This window comes from Eurosta solidaginis, chromosome 1 (genome assembly GCF_040869045.1).
Source record: "Eurosta solidaginis isolate ZX-2024a chromosome 1, ASM4086904v1, whole genome shotgun sequence".
Classification (NCBI taxonomy): Eukaryota; Metazoa; Arthropoda; class Insecta; order Diptera; family Tephritidae; genus Eurosta; species Eurosta solidaginis.
The window spans coordinates 64,486,171-64,508,732 of NC_090319.1; the positions used below are offsets into that span (position 1 = coordinate 64,486,171).

The 22,562-nt window shown below is 39.9% G+C and overlaps 1 protein-coding gene and 1 pseudogene across 1 annotated transcript in view; both read right to left on the reverse strand.

Moving 5' to 3' along the window:
- LOC137233799 (serine proteinase stubble-like) overlaps window positions 1–22,562 on the reverse strand; it is a 727,732-nt gene that overhangs the window by 182,858 nt on the left and 522,312 nt on the right. The gene's annotated exons all lie outside the window — the stretch shown is intronic.
- The window catches only part of LOC137233826 (cyclin G-like), a 41,309-nt pseudogene that overhangs the window by 2,236 nt on the left and 16,511 nt on the right, over window positions 1–22,562 (reverse strand).

Below are 22,562 nucleotides of genomic sequence, written 5' to 3' on the forward strand. Positions count from 1 at the left end.
CATGGAGGAGGACCTTCTTATATCTGAAAGTCCCAGTTCCAGGTTATTGTCCAATACATAAAATGATTAATTTCTGGATTAACTTTCCAAAGTATGTAAGTAATTTAGGCTCCACTAGTACACAATGGTAATACCAACTGGCCAGAACCATGTGTAGCAGCTTGCTATTTGTATTTAACTATGTGCTTTGTAAACTGGTTTTTTCATGGCACCACGCCAGGTTATATTCAAATTGTCTTAAGTTGTTAATTATCCATTTAATTATTGTAATTATTTTTCATATTCACTCTAGTCATGTGTACATGACAAAATTATTAATTATTAAAATTCAATATATGGCTTGTTGCCATGTTATTTCAGTATCCCGTTATGGGTAAAGTCCCGTTCGTATATAATTTTTATGGCGTCACGCTAGGTTCTCCATTAATTTATGTATGTATGTATAATATTAGGTTAGGTTTTTTCTTGGCACCACGCCATTTTTCCAATGTCACTGATTCGGGTACAAGTCCCGTTCGTATATAAAAACCTTTTGATTTGTATGGCATCACGCCAGGTTTTCCGTTAGTTTATATATGTATGTAAATTTTTTAGGTTAGTTTTTTAATTGGCACCACGCCATTTTTCCAATGTCACTGATTCCTATTAGGAGTGCATAAAACCGCCCTAACTCCAGGTCAGGGAGGCACTGCATCTCCTAACTTCGCCAAAACGCCCGAGGGACGCACCGAAGCCAACCTTGTGGACTCTTTAATTTTTCACTCAACGCAAAAAGCCCAAAAATTTACGTTGAGTAGAGGATGACCCGAACGACCGCTCGCGCGAAAAGACAAGACCGGAATGAAACTCAACTCCAAAGAATTTCGCGCTAAAATATTAGTTCGCCTTGAAATTTAAAGATTTTCCGAGCTGTACAATTCTTGGAACTCAACTTTAAAGTTTTTCGAACTTGAATGTTTTTGAGCTCAAACGTTAGAGTTTTTCAAGCTGCCACATATTTACGAACTCAAAATGCAAAGCTTTTCGAACTGCAACACTTTTCGCACTCCTATTTTAAATTTTTCGAACATAAAAATTGTATCTAACTCGAATTGCAAAGTTATTCGTGGTGGAATATTATTTATATTAATTTTTGTTCATCAAAAAAAAAAAAAAAAAAAAAAAACAGCGATTTGAACAAGTATTCGAATAGTTTGTCCAAAAAACAATGCATTGATAAATTTATTGCCGAGTGTTTGCGTATCGACTTAGAATGCTGAATTATCATTTTTAGCTCAGATTTCAAAGCTCTCTGCTCATCTTACTGCGGTGTGAACGGCAAAAAATCAACCTCAAATCAACTTGTGTAAAAATGTGATTACATAAAGGGTGTTAAGTTATGGTTATTCGTTGCTAGGATTGTGGGTACTATGTCGTATACGCTAGCGAGTTTGGTTACGGTTACGGCGCTATTATCAGTCTTATGGTTGCGGTTATGGTGACAGCTTCGCCGACTCTTACGGTTACGGTTACGGTAGCAAATGTAGTAGCGCCTACAGTTACGTTTATGTCAATCATAGCGGTCACGGCGACGCTTATTGTACCATTAACTGTTATAGGGGAGCTGATAATTATGGTCGCAGTTAATGCCCCGATTACGTCCATGTTAATGGTTACAGTCACGGTAACTATTATAGCTACAAATGCAGTGACGAACATGATTACAATTACAAAAAAGTTTATAGTTACGACCACGATTACTATTCTGGTTACATCTACGATCACGGTTACAATTACGGGTAAAGTCAAGGTTACCAGTTTAATTAAAATACCGACAGCAAATTAGAGCACATTTTTTATAGAGTGGTGACGGAGTTGTTAAGGAACTCATTCTATATGGAAAAATTATTGAAAGCCCAGTGGCAGCAATAGTTTTGTCGTCATTCCGGAATAATAAATAAAAGTAAAAATTTGTCAGTCGTTATTTCGAAGAATTTTTTATTATTCCATTTTTTGTTCAATGGATTGCATTCGTTGCATTGCAATACTGAAATAAGTGCATTGAACAGTCTTTTGCACGTCTGTGTTACAAAAACGATCTGGTGATACGAAGGGATTGAAATAGAAGACTTGAGTAAGAGTGACGCTTTTTCGTGTGAGACTGCCGATTATTTCTACACCATTTCCAGATGGATTTTAGAAAGGGTTAATTGGAAATAAGAATAATCAATTGGATTTTCGAAAGCATTGGTTGGATTTTCGAAAGCATTGGTTGGATTTTAGAATTGTTCACTCGACTTTCGAAAGCATCAATTGGCATTTAGAACTGTCAATCGGATTTTAGAGAACGTCATTTGGGTTTTAGAAAACATTCAAAAGTTCAAATTTACTCTTTCTGAAATCTAATTGACCTTTTCTAAAACGGCCATAACCGTCTAAACGGTTAAGCGCCAATTTAGTAAGTAATTTGAATACATATGAAGGAGTGCAGTTAAATGAACCCGTTTCGTTTTTTCAAAAACTCCATTTACGTTTTCTAAAATCCCACTAACAGTTCTTAAATCCAAATGACACTTTCAAAACTCCAACTGACAATTCTAAAATCCAATTGACGCTTTCCAGAATGCAATTGACAATTCTAAAATCTAACTGACGCTTTCGAAAATCCAACTGACTAATATAAAATCTAATTAAATTTTTCTAAAATACAGTTGACACTTTCTAAAATCCAACTTGAAGTGAAGTAAATTCTATTCAGTTATACACCAATAATATTGTAACATGAAAGTCCCTTTTTCGAAAGATCTAAAATTGGCCCTTTTCAATTAATCAATTTTGCTGCGACATATCCCTCCCTCAAATCGGATATTTCCTACGGTCTGTCATCACTGTTGAGAAAATCGATAGGTCTATCTATCCCTCAGTTTTCATATGGGGAGCGATTTTTTTATATGGATTTTAGTTACCTCTTGAGATGGACGTTTCTTATTGTGGCTATGCTCGGAACGCCCTGACGCGCTTTGGTCTGGGCCTGCTTATCAAGCTGCCTAAGTGCTCATATTTTAAGCTCACTTTACATTATTGGCAAGCACGAAAAAACCTCGAACTCTTGTATAATAGCAAAGCAAAATTTTCCTTTTATATAAAACACATATTTTGTTTGAGTTTAAAAAACAATGAACGCAAATTGTCAGTTGTTTTTTGATTACTTAAGAATTTACTTAGCGATCAAGAAATAAGATTGCTTTGTGGCCATATTCAGGTTATAAATTTTTTTTAATAATAAAAACAATGATAAATGATAAGAAGAAAGTTAATTAGAAGTGAAAATAAGCAAGTTGTATACACATACATACAATTTGGTTTGCTCGTGCCTCGTTTCAATGCAATGAACTTGAAAGCGATAAAAAATTTTGTGTTTTTTATTATTTTGAAATTTCAGACAATCTTCAGCAGCTTATAACTACATATATATAAATATACATATGTGCGTTCAATGATGTTCTAAGAATGTTTTATTCTTAACGGAAAAACGTTAAAAATATTTAAGTGGCTATACGTTCTGAAATAAAAAAACAATAAAAAAATTAAAAACAAAATTTTCAACATTAAAAAAAATTTAAAAGCAAATCAAATTTTGGCATTCATTGATAAAAAAAAAATATACAAAAAAACGAGTCATGGCTGGGTTAATATCGGCTGATGATTAAAATAACCCCCTATCTGGACTGTCGTTTCAAAAACGCCCCCCACCTCAGAAAACTTTCAAAATTCCATTGAAGTACGCCCTATCTAATGATTTGTTTCAAAAACGCAGTTAGTTGGGGCGTTTATGAAAAAAATTCTAAAGTAGGCCGTTTTTGAAGCAAGTTCTGAAATAGTTTTTGTAAAATATTTTGAGATATGGCGTTTTCGCACTGACAGCCGAGATATGGTGGTGTTCCACTCTGGCGCCTGTATGATTGCAATTGTATAACAAAAAAGTCCCAGTAAGTGAATATAAACCAAATTAGAAAATTAGGTGAATTAGGATACCAAGGAAGAGATTAGCGTAAAGGGGGAGAAGAAAAGGAAGTAAATGGATGTAGGGTTATTTACTTGTTATAAATATACTTGTTATATTTTAAAATTTATTATTATTAGATTGTTTATTTTTATTTATTCATAATGCTAAACATATATATATATATATATATATATATATATATATAATTTTTGATTTAAGCATCTATATGATTGATACGATTATCACTAGCTAATAGGATTTCAAGATTTTTTTGTTTCATCAAAACAGTTTTGTATGTGATCAAAACGATTATTGTATATTTTCAACTCCCGTAAAGTATTCAGACACCCAATTCTTGCGGCAGATCGGAAAGTTGATTGCATGACAAATTCAGCAAAGTAAGGCGTGTAAATAGAGACACAAATGCTGGTACTTTAGTTAGTTGATTCTTGGCAAACACCAAATCACTAGCACAGTCCTTGAGAAGTTGAAGCGATTCAGGTAATGTATCTTATCATGGATTGTTGATAGATATTGTATTGTAATAGTACAGATTTTAATTTTATAATTGTTTTATTTTTGTTCACTATTGTATTAAAAATTTAAAGATTCTTGTTCAAATAATTTAGTGATGTTGAAGCGAAAATTTTCCATATAAACTATTTTGTAAATAATAGTATTTATTTTAGTCAAAATTCTTTTAGATGTTTTTACACTATAAAAATGTTTACTTTATTTTAGAATATGTTTCTGTTAATCAAATTTCTATATAAAATAGTCTTTGAGTTTTAAACTAATCACTGCCTTAATGATCTGGCTTTTCTTTAATAACATTTCCGTATCATTGTGTAGGCACATGTATGTGATAATTATAGTCACATTAACATTTATAATTCACTAGTTCTGCATTTAACAACGTTGACTTAAATCCAAATTCGTTGTACAAGTATGCACGTTCAAATAATTTTAGGTCCGTTGGTAGGATCGCCAATATAGTTAAGATAATAACTATTTTTCTAAAATATTATTATTTTATTTGTTGAAAATCAATCTCGCAAAAATTATTTATTTTCACATTTTTAAAAATTCTAAAATATCTAACTTAAAAATTTTCATTTTGAAAGAACATTAAAAGTAAAGTAAAATTAAAATAATTTACAAAAATACAGTATATTTATTTTAAGTAGATAACCCTACATTTAGGTTAGGTTAGGTGAGGTGGTAGCTGCCCTGATAAGGATAGCTCACTTGGACAACACGAAGGTCCGTTGTGATACCACATACACCAAAAATAGCGGTGACTTAGATCTAGCTACTTAGAGAATCGTTGAGTAGCAACGATAAAGCTCCGAATGATACCGATCTCAACTTTGGATAAATCCTCGGGAGATCCAAGTGAGTCGCCGAAGTACTTTCGCTTAGTTCTGGCAAAAGCTGGGCAATCAAGCATAAAGCGATTTGGTGATTCCACTTCATTGTTCTCCATACAGCTGCAGCAGGATGGAGTTTCCAGTATATTGAGACGTACCGCATGCATACCCATCGGACAATGCCCTATCAAAACCCCAATGACCATTGATAGGTGAGCCTTAGTGAATCCAACTATTTCAGCAGACCTCCTGCCATTCACTTTCTGCCAGAAAGATCTTGCTACCCTGCAAGACGTGGTGTCCACGCAACGTTTGCTGAGCTGACTCGAGGCCCAGCTATGGAGAAGCAATCCACAGTTGGCCAGCGGAATTCCGAAATCCCTACAGCCATCTTCATTCGGTTCAGTTGTACCGATGCGGGCTAAGAGATACGCTTGACAGTTACCCGGGATATCACTATGGCCCGGGACCCAGATAATCTTAATTGTAAACTAACTCGATGCAATCGCAAGCGAGGCCAGGCACTCCCAGATCACCCTCGATCGCACTCAAGGCCTTGATAGCCGCTTGGCTATCAGAGTAGATGTTAAATTCCCTAACCGTAATAGCACTGGATAGCATTCCATCCACCGCATCCTTAATCGCAGCAACTTCCGCTTGGAATACACTGCAGTGATCAGCCAACTTAAACTTGCGGCTTACATTTAGCTCTTGACAGAAGACCCCCCGCAATACCTTTCCGTCCAACTTCGACCCATCCGTGAATAAGTTAACCGGTCCCATGCCCCACATAATTCCTCTTCCCACTCCTCCATCGCGGGAAAGACTAGGGTGAAGGTTGCATAGGAAGCAGTCATCGGTATACAATAGTCCGTCCTGTCCGAGATAAAGTCGAAATTAGTAAGAAGGCTAGAGTGTCCGAAGTAAGAAAGCCCATAACCCATATCACGAAGCCTGACCAACGACCGGGCCGCGGCTGCCTTTCCCGCAATATCTACTGAATGTATGTTCAGCATGACATTCAGTGCCAAGGTAGGTGTTCTTCTCAGAGCGCCACTGATACCAATAAGCGCCGTCCGTTGCACTGACACTAACATTTTGGAGGTGCTCGCCGTGTCTAGTGCTTTCCACCAGACCAGCACCCCATAACCCTACATTTACTCCCGCTCAATATATTTGGTAATAAACCAAATATTTATTTTATTTTTAAAAATTTATTATACCTGTCATGAAAATGAAATGGTATATTAATTTCGTCACGAAACCGAAAATTGTAAGTCCTTAAAGGAAAATAGATAGACCCACCATTAAGTATACCGAAATAATCAGGTTGAAGAGCTGAGTTGATTTAGCCATGTCCGTCTGTCCGTCTGTCCGTCTGTCTGTTTGTATGCAAACTAGTCCCTCAATTTTTGAGATATCTTGATAAAATTTGGTGAGCAGGTGTATTTGGGTGTCCGATTAGACATTTGTCGGAACCGACCGGATCGGACCACTATAGCATATATCCTCCATACAACCGATTTTTCAGAAAAAGAGGATTTTTGTAATATCTTACCCAATTTAACAGATTGAAGCTTCAAACTTCACCATATACTTTCGTATATTGCACATATTGTTGCCTGAAAAAATTTATGAGATCGGTCGTATATATAGTATATATCCCCCACAACCGATTGTTCAGATAAGGAACTTTTCGTAATTACTGCCCTATTTTAAGAGCTAGAGGCTTCAAATTTCAGCGAATGCTTACGTATATAGCATATATTATTGTCTGAAAAAATCATAAAGATCGGTGGTATATATAGTATATATATGGTGGTATATATAGTATATATATATAGTATATATATATATATTTTCGCAAATTTTAGCCCCATTTTAACAGCTAGAAGCTTCAAATTTCACCGAATATTTACTTATATAGCATATATTGTTGTCTGAAAAAATCATAGAGATCGGTTGTATATATAGTATATATCTCATACAACCGATTGTTCAGATAAGAAACTTTTCGCAATTTCTACCCCATTTTAACAGCTATAAGCTTCAAATTTCACCGATTGGTTACGTATATAGCATATATTGTTATCTGAAAAAATCAGAGAGATCGGTTGTATATATAGTATATATCTCATACAACCGATTGTTCAGATAAGAAACTTTGCGCAATTTCTGCCCCGTTTTAACAGTTAGAAGCTTCAAATTTCACAAAATGCTTTCGTATATAGCATATATTGTTGTCTGAAAAAATCATAGAGATCGGTGGTATATATATTATATACTTCATATAAACTGTCATATTGACCCCTTTTTTACGGCTAGAAGCTTCAAGATTCATCAAATTTCATCAAATAGTTACGTTTACGTCATATATTTTTGAAATACGTGATTCGTAGCCATAGTTTTTACATGCAGACCACAAAAAACGTGAAGCTTTGCATCCTCACACAGATTACCTACCTATTTTTATACCTTTCATGAAAATGAAATGGTATATTAATTTCGTCACTGTTGGTAGGAATTTGGAAGGGGATTTGTATACTTGCGTGAATGTCCGGTACAATAAAAGAAAAGCACTTCTTAGTTCAACGATTTAGTGAGGACTAAAAGATAAAATTCATGTGTACATATAGTTAACTCATCAATATATGTAATATGTCTTATTCATTCTAATTATTAGAAATATGTTCTCAATAGGAAATATTGAACTTAAAACTCCAAGTTATTATTTCAACACTCTTTCTTAAGTTAAATATTTCTTCAGTTAATTTTTAAGACCAAGCATTTGAACAAATTTTACATGTTTCTGTTTTTGCAGATTTTTTGTAAAAATATCAGAAACATTTTCATTTGTGGAGACGTACTCTAATTCTATTACTTTTTGTTCGACAACTTCTCGGATATAATGATATTTCAAATCTATGTGCTTGGTTCGCTTGTGGAACACAGGGTTCTTTGAAATTTGTATTGCGCTCATGTTGTCGCCTTTTAACTTAACAGGACCGATGTCGTGAATAAAACCAACTTCTTTAAGTAAGCGCCGCAGATATACAGCCTCTTTTGCTGCCGTACTTAAAGCGATGTACTCAGCCTCTGTGCTGCTCAATGCGACTACATCTTGCTTCTTTGCTTGCCAGGAAAAAGCGCTACCCGCCAAAAAGAACGAATAACCGGTGTATGACTTCCTATCTAAATCGTTACTCGCCCAATCCGCATCCGCATAGCCTTTTACCGGTTTACCATTTTTGCAGTAGTGTAACTTTAAATTGATGGTTTTTGATAAGTATCGTAGGACATGTTTTGCACCAGCCTCATGTTCGGTGTGGGGTTCTTGGTTTCTTTGTGCTAATAAACTTACTGCGTGCATAATGTCTGGCCGCGTTGAAATGGCCAAGTACATTAAAGATCCAATTAACGATTGATAGCTTGTTGCATCTATTTTAGTGCACTTGTCATTTCTGCAGCTTACTTGAAAACCAGGATCTAGAGGTGTGCTTACCGGACGACATGATGTCACACCATACATACTCAATAACTCGTTTATATAGTTCTTCTGACACACAGAAATCGCACCTGTCTTACCCTGACGTTCTATTTCGAAGCCAAGAAAAAATGTAATTGCCCCGCTATCGTGTAGTTGAAATTTAGACGATAATGATTTTTTAATGCTCGCAATCTCTTTCTCGCTTGGACATGCTAAGATAAGATCGTCGACATAAACGGCAATGTAACTATAACTACCATTGTATTGTTTGACATACAAACACGGTTCGCTTTTGCATGGGCTGAAACCTATATCTTTCAATGCTACATCAAGAGTACTATTCCAGTGTCGCCCAGACTGCTTTAAGCCGTAAATGGCTTTATTTAGCTTTAAAACTTTATTAGGATTTTTATTGTCTACAAATTCTTCTGGTTGTTTAAGGTAAATTTCTTCCGTAAGCTTACTATTGAGATATGCATTGGAAATATCGATCTGATGTAAGTGAAGCTCTTTCTCAACGGCAATAGCAAGTAGCATAGGAATTGTTTCATATCGTATTACAGGCGAAAAAGTTTCCCAGTAATTTAAACCCAGCTGCTGACTGCAGCCTTTTGCTACTAGTCTCGACTTGAACTTTTGAATATTGCCATCTGAATCACGTTTTATTCGAAAAACCCACTTCGATCCAATCGCTTTTTGACCATCAGGCAGATCTACTGCTGACTAAGTGTTGTTAGCAAGAAGCGCCGAATATTCTTCTTCCATTGATTTCTTCCACTCAAAGGAGTATTCGCTTGACAATGCTTCTTTGACCGATCGAGGCGTGTCTACATCTTCACCATATTGTAGATAATTTAGCATCTGATACTCTTTTTTGGGACGCCCGACTTGACCAGTGTGAATAATTTTTGGCCTACCTCGACCGCGACGTGATTCGTTTCCATTTCTATGAGACTCACCAATTATTTGCATTTCATCCGAAACGATTCCATTCTCTGCAACATTGCCTACATTTGCCTCTTCTACCTCTGTTTCGTCTTCGGTGCAACTTTCAAACTCTTCATCTTCTTTCCGCTCTTCTTCAACATGTTTACGATCGTCGATTTTTACAAAAATTGTAGCAATGTCATTTTCATCTCTGTTTTTGGTGTCACCTTCGGGCACAGCTAAGTTGACTTCATCTTCTAAAAATTTTACGTCACGTCTTACACAAATTTGCCTCGTTTCCTTATCATACAAGCGATAAGCTTTTGCAACCTCAGAATATCCGACGAACAAATACTCTTTGCCCTTTGCGCTGAATTTACCACGCTGCGTTTTATTTAACGCGAATGCGCGCGAACCAAAAACCCTGAAATGTTTTACCGACGGCTTTTTGTTGTACCAAATCTCATAAGGAGTGCAATCTCTAAGTAATTTTGTAGGTGCGCGATTACGTAAATATACAGCTGTGTGTATAGCTTCACCCCACAATTCTTGTTCTATATTTGCATGCACCAGCAAACTTCTAGCCATTTCTACAATTGTGCGGTTAACTCTCTCTGCCACTCCATTTTGCTGGGGAGTATATGGCACAGTTAACTGCCTTTTAATTCCGCACTCATTTAAAAAATCGGTAAATTTATTGTTTATGTACTCCGTACCATTGTCACTTCGGAGCTTTTTAATTTTCTTCTGAGTTTGACATTCGACCATATTTTTGAATAATTGAAACTTTTCAAATACTTCGCTCTTTTCTTTAATACAATAAACAAAAATCATTCTCGAGAAATCGTCAATAAATGTGAGAAAGTATCGTGCACCACCTACTGATTTTACGTTTATGGGTCCACATACATCTGTATGCACAAGCTCTAATATTTCTTTTGACTCAATTTCAAATTTTTTTGGAAAAGGCATTGCACTTAATTTTGCTTTGTTGCATGTGTCACAATTTGTTTTTGTTTTCACATCTTTTGTGTCCATACCTCGCACTAAACCTTTGTCGGCAATTTTCTTTAAACTTTCGAAGTTTATATGACCATATCGATTATGCCACTTTAAATTATTTAAATAAATTTTTGAACCTTGTACTTGCGCATTGAATATAAACAAATCATTTTGTAATCTAGCTCTAAGCAATGTTAACCCTATAGAATTTTTTACTTCCACAACATAGTTTTTGAATACCACTGTATGTTTATGCTGCAGAGCTTTGTTAACAGAATAAAAGTTCATTTTCAGTGAAGGCACAAACAATACATCACGTAGCTCTATTTCACATTCATTTGTTTTTATTTTGACCGTACCTATACCTTGTGAGTAAGTGAAATTATCTGCTGCTAACATAACTTTTTCTCGTTTTTCGATGAATGACACGAACATATTCTTGTCGCAACACATATGTGTCGTTGCACCACTGTCGACACACCAATTGTATTTACTTCGTTCATCCCCCACAGCAGCAGCATATACAGCGTAAGAAAGCTCGTTAATTTTAGAACTTTGTTTATCTTCACGATCATATTGTTGTTTGCCCTTTCTTTTGCATTGTGAAGCCGTATGGCCACGCATGCCACAACTAAAGCATTTACCCTTGAACTCATTTGACTTTACATAACTTTTTGCTTTTGTATTTATTTTATTACCATTATGCGCTGATTCTCTTACACTTGTATAAACAGCTTGCGCAGGAGCTTTTTGATCTGCTTGTTGTTCCCTTCTAGCACCCTCTTCTAACAGCTTTACTTTTAAAGTACTGAAACTCGGCAATTCATCACGAGTCTCGATAGCTACCACGAAGTTTTCGTACTCGGACGGCAAACTAGATAATAGTATTATGACTTTTAGCTCTTCGTTTAACTCGATGTTCACTTCGGCTAATTTATCTACGACTTCGACAAACGAATTTAGATAAGTTGACATGCTTTGACCAGCAGACATACTGCAACCAAGCAACTTTTTATAAAGCGAAACTTTTTGTAAAGGTCCCCTCGGCACATGAACATCACGAAGTCTCTTCCATGCTTCCACTGAAGTTTTACAAGCCTTAATATTGCTGAGTTGCGTCGGTTTTACGCATAAAATAATATTAGCTAGCGCTTTTTGATCATCTTGATCCCACTTTTCTGCATTTTCATCACTGCGCTTACAATCTTCATTAACGATGCGCCATTGGTCCATATTAACCAATATGCTGCGCATTTGCATGCACCACACATCATAGTTATTATCGCTCAGTTTTTCGATTTGCAAACTCGAATTCATTTTTAAAATTTTATTTTGTAAAACCCGATTAATTATTAAATTTTAAATAACTTCACACGCGATCTGGGACCATAACCTTTTAGATGAAGGGGGGGCTAATACAGCACTCACCTTGGCTCCGAGATTTCTTGGCTCCGAGATTTCTACTGCGGCAATGCGGTGGTGGCAGATTCTGCTCCGACTTCGTGCGGTAGGCTCCGTCTTCACAGCACTAACATTGAAACTTAAGACGGTGATGGTACCAAATCCGGGTGTGCGTCAGCAACCAAACGCCTTTACTTACACAAAACTGAGCTTGCCGCTTACGTACTGATAGCGGGTGAATGGTTCCTGATGCTTTTGAGCGTCGGAGAAAAACTAGCAATGCGGTTTCGTCGTTAATAAAACAGCAATAATAGAATTTGATTTGCACTTCTTGAGCAAAAACTTGGTTGTTCTCTAATTATTGACGGAGCCAGTCATAAAAGAATTTTTCACAAGTTTCGATTATTTATTTAGCGAGAATGGTTTATAAAATCAGCAGGAATGTATGTTTGTAGAATATTATGTTTAGCACGATTTACAATACAATACCGATAACGACAGGAGTATAATAAACTTTTTTATTTATATCACCGAAAACGCAAGATGGTAGGGTTTTTTTATTATATAATAACTTTTGGGAACTTTGATGTAAGAAGGTTTTATCTCGTTTCAAAAAGATGACAAATGATAATAATTTTACATATATATTCAATAACCAAAAGGTGGTGGTTTTTTTGACAGGTTGGCGATCATGCCAGATCGCCATCCTGCATTTGCGGCGAATTAAATTTGGTGGATTTTCGCGGTGGAGGCTGCCACACGTCCATTAGTGTTCCCAATAGGGAATTTAAAGGGTAAATACAATTCATGGATTATGCGGGTAATTCACTATAATACAATTCCATAATAAAATACAGTACAAGATACGGAATAGATATAAATTCATGGATATACGTGTGTACAAAAGAGAGATGGGGCGAGTGGCAGCCTACGCCGCGTAAACATCCTGGGCCGCCTAGGCGCACTAAGCGCCTAATGTGTGCTTCAGTTCCTGCAAGGCGCGTACTGCTTCCTGGATCAGGATTTTTCCCACCTTCGTTTTGTATGTGGCGGTGCGCAAGCCGGTCGCGGTGCACCGGATGGTACGCTCTTCGATGCTGCGTCGCGGGGTTGGATGCGCGGTAGGCGCGCGCTGAGGCGACCTCGCAGGCTGCTGTTGACGACGACGACGGTGATGTGTAGCGACGCGGCGGCGTGATTGTTGATGAGACTCCTCTTCGGTGGGTGCTTGGCGGCCTGACTGACGATGATGGCGCCCCGGCTGCGGGGGTTGGCGGCTCCCTGTTTCGCGGTGGAGTAGTGTGTGGTGATGGAGCCCACATACGTGACAGCGCTCGCGGGACGTACACACGCTCGTGTGATGGGACAATGCCAGGCAGTTGGTGCAGTATTTGTGCGCCCTGGCAATCATGGCGCGTTGTTGGGGTTCCATGGCCGTAAACAGTGGGCAAGTCGAGAGCGCGTGGTGCCGCATACACAAACGGCATCGTCGATAGTCGGCGACGGCATCGGCATTTCGTGGTGAGATCGTTGGCACTGTCACTTGGGACGCCAAGGAGCGACGCGGTGTAGGAACCGGGGCACGTTGACGATTCATCTGTTGAAAAAAGGAGTATGTGAATGTGTGTTGTATATTGAGAAGAACATCAAGGTAGGGGCTGCCTGTGAGAGTTGCGGTATGATTCAGTTTGTTCTGAGATGGTATCGATAGTTAAGCTTAGTGGACTGTAGTTGGTTGGGGAGATGGTAAAGAACCGTGGGGTTCTGAGTCGAATTCCGCTGGTGGCAGGAAACACAATTTTGTGATAGGCCTGGTGAGCACACCATTTTGCGTGCGTACGTCGACTACTCGGATATGGCCGTCTCTTCCTATATGGGTGTCTTCCACGCGTCCTAGGCGCCATTCGGTAGGGGGTAGGTTGTCTTCCTTAATGACGACTAGATCGCCGATTTTAGGGGGAGGTTGAGCGGTTTGCCATCGATAACGCTTATGTAACTCCATGAGATAGTCATTCTTCCAGCGCTTGCTGAATTGGTGATGTAAAACTTTCAACCGGTCCCAACGGTTGATCATAGAGAGGTGCTCATAGTTCGGCTCGGGGATGGCCAGGAGGGGTGCGCCTCGGAGAAAGTGGCCAGGTGTGAGGGCGGTGAGATCCGCTGGGTCCTGGGAAAGCGGGGAGATAGGGCGAGAATTGAGAACGGCCTCGACACGAATTAATAGAGTCGAGAATTCTTCAAAGGTGAAGCTGTGTGTTCCGGCAACCTTTTTTAAATGGGTTTTAAAGCTTTTGACGGCGGATTCCCATAATCCGCCCATGTGGGGTGCGCCGGGGGGTATAAATTTCCAATCGATGCCTTGTGGCGCATACTTTTGGACAATATCTGTCGAGACTTCGTTGAGGAAGGTGACGAACTCTACTTCGGTAGCTCGCTTAGCACCAAAGAATGTTGTGCCGTTGTCGCTCATCATTTGCTTCGGGTAACCTCGACGCCCTACAAACCGGGCGAAGGCAGCGAGAAAAGCCTTGCTAGTGAGATCCGAACACAATTCCAGGTGGATCGCCTTGGTAGTGAAGCAAACGAAAACGGCCACATAACCTTTTACGAGGGTTGGAGATCGGAGCATCGAAGGTTTGATGTGAAATGGGCCGGCGAAGTCTACGCCAGTAGTAGTGAAGGGGGGCGCGAAAGTGCATCGTTGGGGGGGTAAAGCTGCCATTATTTGGGATTGCGTTTGTCGCTTATGAATGGTGCAGACTTTACATTGGAATATACCTTTTTTTAGCTGAGGTTTGAGTCGGGGGGTATAGAATTCCTGCCTCATAGCCTGTTGCAGGAGGCGGAGGTCCGCATGGAGGAAGCTCTCGTGTAGAAACCTTATATAGAGGGAAGTAAATCTCGCCTTTTCGGGGAGAATGATAGGATGACACTCATTGTAGGTCATGTCGGCGTTTACTAATCTGCCGTTGGCACGGAGAATCCCGTTTGTATCCAGGAAGGGGTCAAGTGCCAGTAGGGGACTTCGCTTTCCGGTTGGTTTTGAATTTTCGAGGGAGGCTCTTTCGGAAGCGAAGAATCTCGACTGAGTCAAGCTTAGCAGACGGTTTTTCGCGCGCATGACGTCGGCGTAAGAGAGGGCGGGATCGTTAGGGGTACGATTGCCTCCTACAGCATTTCTCAGCCGGATTACAAACTTCAGCATGTACGCTGTTACGCGTAGGGCGCGGGGATAGGAGGAGAACCGTTCCAAGAAGTCTTCCGACTCTTCCGCTGCATGCAGTGATTCGACTCGGCGAAGTTCGGGGGGTACAATATTCCTGGCCGTTGGTGTTGGCCAGTCCTCGGGGGGTCGGGAAAGCCACTCTGGGCCATTCCACCATAGCGACGAGTTAGAGAGATCGTCGGGGCTGCATCCTCTGGTTCCAAGATCCGCGGGGTTGTCTTTGCTTCGCACATGTCGCCAAGGGGCATTTCCAACGAGGTCTATGATCTGCGCTGTTCGGTTAGAGACGTAAGTTTTCCACGAGTGGGGTGGCTTTTCCAGCCAGGCTAGCACGATTTCCGAGTCGGACCACATGATTAATTTTTGTTGACTTAGGCCGAGATGGGGTTGGACTACTGCGACTAATTTTGCTAATAAGAGCGCTCCGCATAGCTCCAGGCGTGGCAGACTAATAGTTTTGAGAGGAGCCACTTTGCCTTTGGACACTATAAGGTGAGAGTGGACCTGAGTACCGACGGTACTTCTTAGGTACAGGGTTGCGCAATAAGCCTTTTCTGAGGCGTCGCAGAATCCGTGGAGCTCAACGTATTGATCGGGCGTAAAATTCATCCATCGGGGTATCTGGATGGCTGAGATAGAGGGAAGGTTTTGAGAGAACTGCGCCCATTTGGCTAGACGGATGGGTTTAACCTTCTCGTCCCATTCGGTCCCATCTAACCACAATTCTTGCATGAGCATCTTCGCTTGGATCATTATGGGCGTCAGCCACCCTGCGGGATCGAAAAGTTTCGCAATAGAGGAGAGAATTTGCCGCTTCGTGGCTGCAGTGGATGCCGGATTTGAGTCGACGGTATACGAGAATGTATCCGTTAGGGCGTTCCACTGGATGCCCAGGGTCTTGGCGGTGCTAGTCTTTTCGAACTCGAGAAAGTTTGTTTCCAGCAGATCAGTTTTCGATATTTTTTGGAGGATGTTGGGATGGTTTGCCGTGATCTTTTTTAGGGGAAAGCCGGCTGAATTGAGAGCGTCTATGGCCTCTGTTAGGGATTGCTCGGCTGATTGAAGATCATGACTGCCAGATAAAATATCGTCAACATACGTCTCGGATTTTAGTATTGGGGCTGCGCGTGGATGGGAATCGGCTATGTCTTTCGCCAGCTCGTGTAGAGTGCGAATAGCCAGGAAAGGCGCGCAGTTAACCCCGAAGGTGACCGTTTTTAACTTGTAGTCCTTTATTGGACTATGATCGGGGGTTCGGAATATTATCCGTTGATAGTCTCGGTCCTCGGGGTGCAAGAGAATTTGGCGGTACATTTTCTCGACGTCGCCATTAAACACATATTTATATGTTCGCCATTTCAGCAACATAAGTCGGAGATCGGGTTGGAGGGTTGGTCCGGTACATAAAACGTCGTTGAGGGAGTGACCGGAACCCGACTTTTTGGAGGCGTTGAACACAACTCTGACTTTTGTTGTCTTTTTGTCTGGCCTTACGACTGCATGGTGAGGGAGATAAAATGAGCAGTATTTACCCAGGGATTCTATTTCGTTGGGACTGCATTCTTCCATGTGGCCTAGGGACAGATATTCTTCGAGTACCTGGTCGTACTGCTGCTTGAGATCGCCCTTTTTTGAGAGGGAACGTTCCATGCCGTGGAACTGTCGTAGGGCTGCAGTACGGGACTGACCTAGGTCGATATCGTTCGGAAATGTTGGTTTAAAGGGGAGCCGAACCATATATCGACCGTCATCCATGCGAGTGGTTGTGCTTTGATAAAAGTCTTCGCACATTTTATCTTCTGGGGTTTCCACTCGCACTCTGGGTATTTCTTCGATTTCCCAGAATTGCCTTAGCTGTTCATTCAGCTGGACATTCGTCACTTCCCACGCTTGAGAGGAGTGTGATCCGACCTTTTCGGGGGTTTGGCCACTTATTATCCAGCCAAATATCGTGTTTTGTGCTAGCAGTGTGGGCGAGATCTTTTCTATGCCATTTAGCATTATTTGTGGGATAAGATCACTGCCTAATACCAGATCAATTTGGGAGGGGTTGTGAGTGTTCTGGTCTGCTAGCTTGAGATGGGACCATTTACGCATTTGGTCGTTATTTAGCGTGAGTGTTGGGAGTTGCCTAGTGAGCCGAGGTAGCACGATTGCCTGGGCCTTTATTTTTACCTTGTGGTCATTTGAGACTAGGGTCAGTGAGCATAGCTTGTTGGAGGTTTGTACTACTCCGCCTCCCATTCCCGATATTTCAAATAGGGAGTGGGTATATGGGAGGCCTAGCCTGATTTGAGCTTTCGACGAGATGAAGCTACGCTCTGACCCTTGATCCACTAAGGCTCTGAGCCTGAAGCAGTCCCCTCGGTGTTCTATGGACACTATCGCTGTGGGGAGAATGATCTTGCTATCATTTTCCGCATGCAAAGATTGGATGCGGGCAGCGTTTGAGGTGGTTGGAAGTTCCTCGTTGGGATTTGTGTTGGTAACGTCCTGAGTAGTTGCTACTTGGGCTGCCGTTCTTCGAGGGCCATTGGTTTGGTGTGATATTCCGGTATCGTGGAGGGTGGAGTTATGGCGACCTTGGCAGTATAGACACGTTCCTGTGCTTGTGCAATCTTTTACGAGGTGGGTTTGTGACAGGCAGTTTTCGCAGAGATTGCTTTCTCTCACGAATTTTTTCCGTTCGGGGATTGACAGCTTTTTATAATGCAAGCAGCTTTGTAGCTTGTGGGAGTTCTGCTTGCACTTTCTGCAGGCGTATACTTTTTGATGCTCGGCGACATGAGCATTTGTGCGAGTTTGAGAGTAGTTGTTGTTCTGCGGGGGGTTGCGGCTTTGGTTAGGGGTTTGAGCCTGCCTGAACTGGGGATTGTTTTGACTTGTGGGAGGCTTTGAGAAATTAGTGGAGGGTGGGTTATATCGGGATTTGGCTGGTCGCCATTGATCCACCCTTTCCACTATCTCGTAGCGAGTAGTCAAAAACTGATCCATTTGGGACCAGTTCGGTAGGTCTCTTCTGGAGCTTAAAGATTGCTCCCAAAGCGCAACTGTATTTTCCGGCAGTTTTGAGGTTACCAGATATATTAATATGGGGTCCCAACTGTCTGTCGAGACTTGTTGGGTTGCTAATATCTGGAGGCAGTTATTAACGGAGGATTGTAATCGCTGAATGTCTTCGCTGTTTTCAGTCGGAATGGGCTTGAGGTTCATGAGGACTTTGATTTGGTTGTCGACCAGGACTCTTTTATTTTCATAACGGGATTTAAGAGCTTCCCAAGCCAGAGCAAAGTTGTCATCACTCAGTGGAAATTGCTTTACTATCTGGCCGGCTTTTCCTTGGGTTTTGTACCTGAGGTGGTACAGTTTTTGGGCGCTCGAGAGTTTGGGGTGGTTGATATAGACCGCCGTGAACATGTCACGGAAGGACGGCCATTGATCATAACTCCCGTAAAATACTTCGGTGTCACAAGCGGGTACTTTGAGGTGCATCCCGGAATTTTCTTGGGGAGTGGTAGTTGTAGCGGGGACGGGATTGCTTAGTACCCTTAGCTGGAGCTGATCGCCTATTCTTGCCTTTGTGTCTTCATATGCTATAAGACAGGCGCGGTATTTATTGAAGGCTGAGGCCTTAAAGTTTTCGGGAAGGTCGTTGTCATCTGACTCTACGACGGCGTCATATGCGCTCTGTACCCTTTCCCAGAACACATCTATATTTTTATCTTTTATTTTTAGGGATGCTTCGGTGTTATCTTGGATCTCGGTTGTGCCGAACCGAGCGCAGTAATCCGAAAAGAGATCCGTTTCGGATATAAATTTATTTTCGACCACGGTAGCCATTCTAAAAAAGGACTTGCTTAGTTTTACTTTAGCTATTTTGGAAATTTTTTGGGACTGCCTGGTGTTTATTTATGAGGGAATACCAAAGGCAGAAGCTTTCCTATCGGTCAAGAGTGTGTAGGTTAGGACCAGTTAGATTAATTGGGAGTAGTCTGAGACCAGTTGGGATGACCTGCAGAATTTGCTGCTGGGTATTTCAGACTATGTGAAAGTGGCCGAATTTTTTGCTGGGTATCGTCAACAATGTAAATGTGGAGTTATGTATTTAATTTATACCGCAAGGGACACAAGTATTAAAGGGCAATGAGCTAACTTTGCGCAAGTGTGTGTGGGATTTGCCTCGAAATTTTTTAATGCACCGCTTTTACGTACAGGTGTATATGGGGGTGATACTGTATATATATATATATATAAATGTATTTTTGGCGGGAAATTATAATTCTGGCGGGAGAAATTTGGATTTGGCGGGAGCCACCAAATTTTAGTCGGGGGATATACGTAATGTATGTACGTGTTTTTTATATTGTTGAGAGGCTGGTTTCGTCAATGGCTCGAAGGACCATTAGATGAAGGGGGGGCTAATACAGCACTCACCTTGGCTCCGAGATTTCTTGGCTCCGAGATTTCTACTGCGGCAATGCGGTGGTGGCAGATTCTGCTCCGACTTCGTGCGGTAGGCTCCGTCTTCACAGCACTAACATTGAAACTTAAGACGGTGATGGTACCAAATCCGGGTGTGCGTCAGCAACCAAACGCCTTTACTTACACAAAACTGAGCTTGCCGCTTACGTACTGATAGCGGGTGAATGGTTCCTGATGCTTTTGAGCGTCGGAGAAAAACTAGCAATGCGGTTTCGTCGTTAATAAAACAGCAATAATAGAATTTGATTTGCACTTCTTGAGCAAAAACTTGGTTGTTCTCTAATTATTGACGGAGCCAGTCATAAAAGAATTTTTCACAAGTTTCGATTATTTATTTAGCGAGAATGGTTTATAAAATCAGCAGGAATGTATGTTTGTAGAATATTATGTTTAGCACGATTTACAATACAATACCGATAACGACAGGAGTATAATAAACTTTTTTATTTATATCACCGAAAACGCAAGATGGTAGGGTTTTTTTATTATATAATAACTTTTGGGAACTTTGATGTAAGAAGGTTTTATCTCGTTTCAAAAAGATGACAAATGATAATAATTTTACATATATATTCAATAACCAAAAGGTGGTGGTTTTTTTGACAGGTTGGCGATCATGCCAGATCGCCATCCTGCATTTGCGGCGAATTAAATTTGGTGGATTTTCGCGGTGGAGGCTGCCACACGTCCATTAGTATTCCCAATAGGGAATTTAAAGGGTAAATACAATTCATGGATTATGCGGGTAATTCACTATAATACAATTCCATAATAAAATACAGTACAAGATACGGAATAGATATAAATTCATGGATATACGTGTGTACAAAAGAGAGATGGGGCGAGTGGCAGCCTACGCCGCGTAAACACCTTTGTTGGTAGGAATTTGGAAGGGGATTTGTATACTTGCGTGAATGTCCGGTACAATAAAAGAAAAGCACTTCTTAGTTCAACGATTTAATGAGGACTAAAAGATAAAATTCATGTGTACATATAGTTAACTCATCAATATATGTAATATGTCTTATTCATTCTAATTATTAGAAATATGTTCTCAATAGGAAATATTGAACTTAAAACTCCAAGTTATTATTTCAACAGTCACGAAACCGAAAATTGTAAGTCCTTAAAGGAAAATAGATAGACCCACCATTAAGTATACCGAAATAATCAGGTTGAAGAGCTGAGTTGATTTAGCCATGTCCGTCTGTCCGTCTGTCTGTTTGTATGCAAACTAGTCCCTCAATTTTTGAGATATCTTGATAAAATTTGGTGAGCAGGTGTATTTGGGTGTCCGATTAGACATTTGTCGGAACCGACCGGATCGGACCACTATAGCATATATCCTCCATACAACCGATTTTTCAGAAAAAGAGGATTTTTGTAATATCTTACCCAATTTAACAGATTGAAGCTTCAAACTTCACCATATACTTTCGTATATTGCACATATTGTTGCCTGAAAAAATTTATGAGATCGGTCGTATATATAGTATATATCCCCCACAACCGATTGTTCAGATAAGGAACTTTTCGTAATTACTGCCCTATTTTAAGAGCTAGAGGCTTCAAGTTTCAGCGAATGCTTACGTATATAGCATATATTATTGTCTGAAAAAATCATAAAGATCGGTGGTATATATAGTATATATATGGTGGTATATATAGTATATATATAGTATATATATATATATTTTCGCAAATTTTAGCCCCATTTTAACAGCTAGAAGCTTCAAATTTCACCGAATATTTACTTATATAGCATATATTGTTGTCTGAAAAAATCATAGAGATCGGTTGTATATATAGTATATATCTCATACAACCGATTGTTCAGATAAGAAACTTTTCGCAATTTCTACCCCATTTTAACAGCTATAAGCTTCAAATTTCACCGATTGGTTACGTATATAGCATATATTGTTGTCTGAAAAAATCAGAGAGATCGGTTGTATATATAGTATATATCTCATACAACCGATTGTTCAGATAAGAAACTTTTCGCAATTTCTACCCCATTTTAACAGCTATAAGCTTCAAATTTCACCAACTGCTTACGTGTATAGCATATATTGATGTCTGAAAAAATCATTGAGATCGGTGGTATACATAGTATATATCTCATACAACCGATTGTTCAGATAAGAAACTTTGCGCAATTTCTGCCCCGTTTTAACAGCTAGAAGCTTTAAATTTCACAAAATGCTTTCGTATATAGCATATATTGTTGTCTGAAAAAATCATAGAGATCGGTGGTATATATATTATATACTTCATATAAACTGTCATATTGACCCCTTTTTTACGGCTAGAAGCTTCAAGATTCATCAAATTTCATCAAATAGTTACGTTTACGTCATATATTTTTGAAATACGTGATTCGTAGCCATAGTTTTTACATGCAGACCACAAAAAACGTGAAGCTTTGCATCCTCACACAGATTACCTACCTATTTTTATACTTTCATGAAAATGAAATGGTATATTAATTTCGTCACGAAACCGAAAATTGTAAGTCCTTAAAGGAAAATAGATAGACCCACCATTAAGTATACCGAAATAATCAGGTTGAAGAGCTGAGTTGATTTAGCCATGTCCGTCTGTCCGTCTGTCCGTCTGTCTGTTTGTATGCAAACTAGTCCCTCAATTTTTGAGATATCTTGATAAAATTTGGTGAGCAGG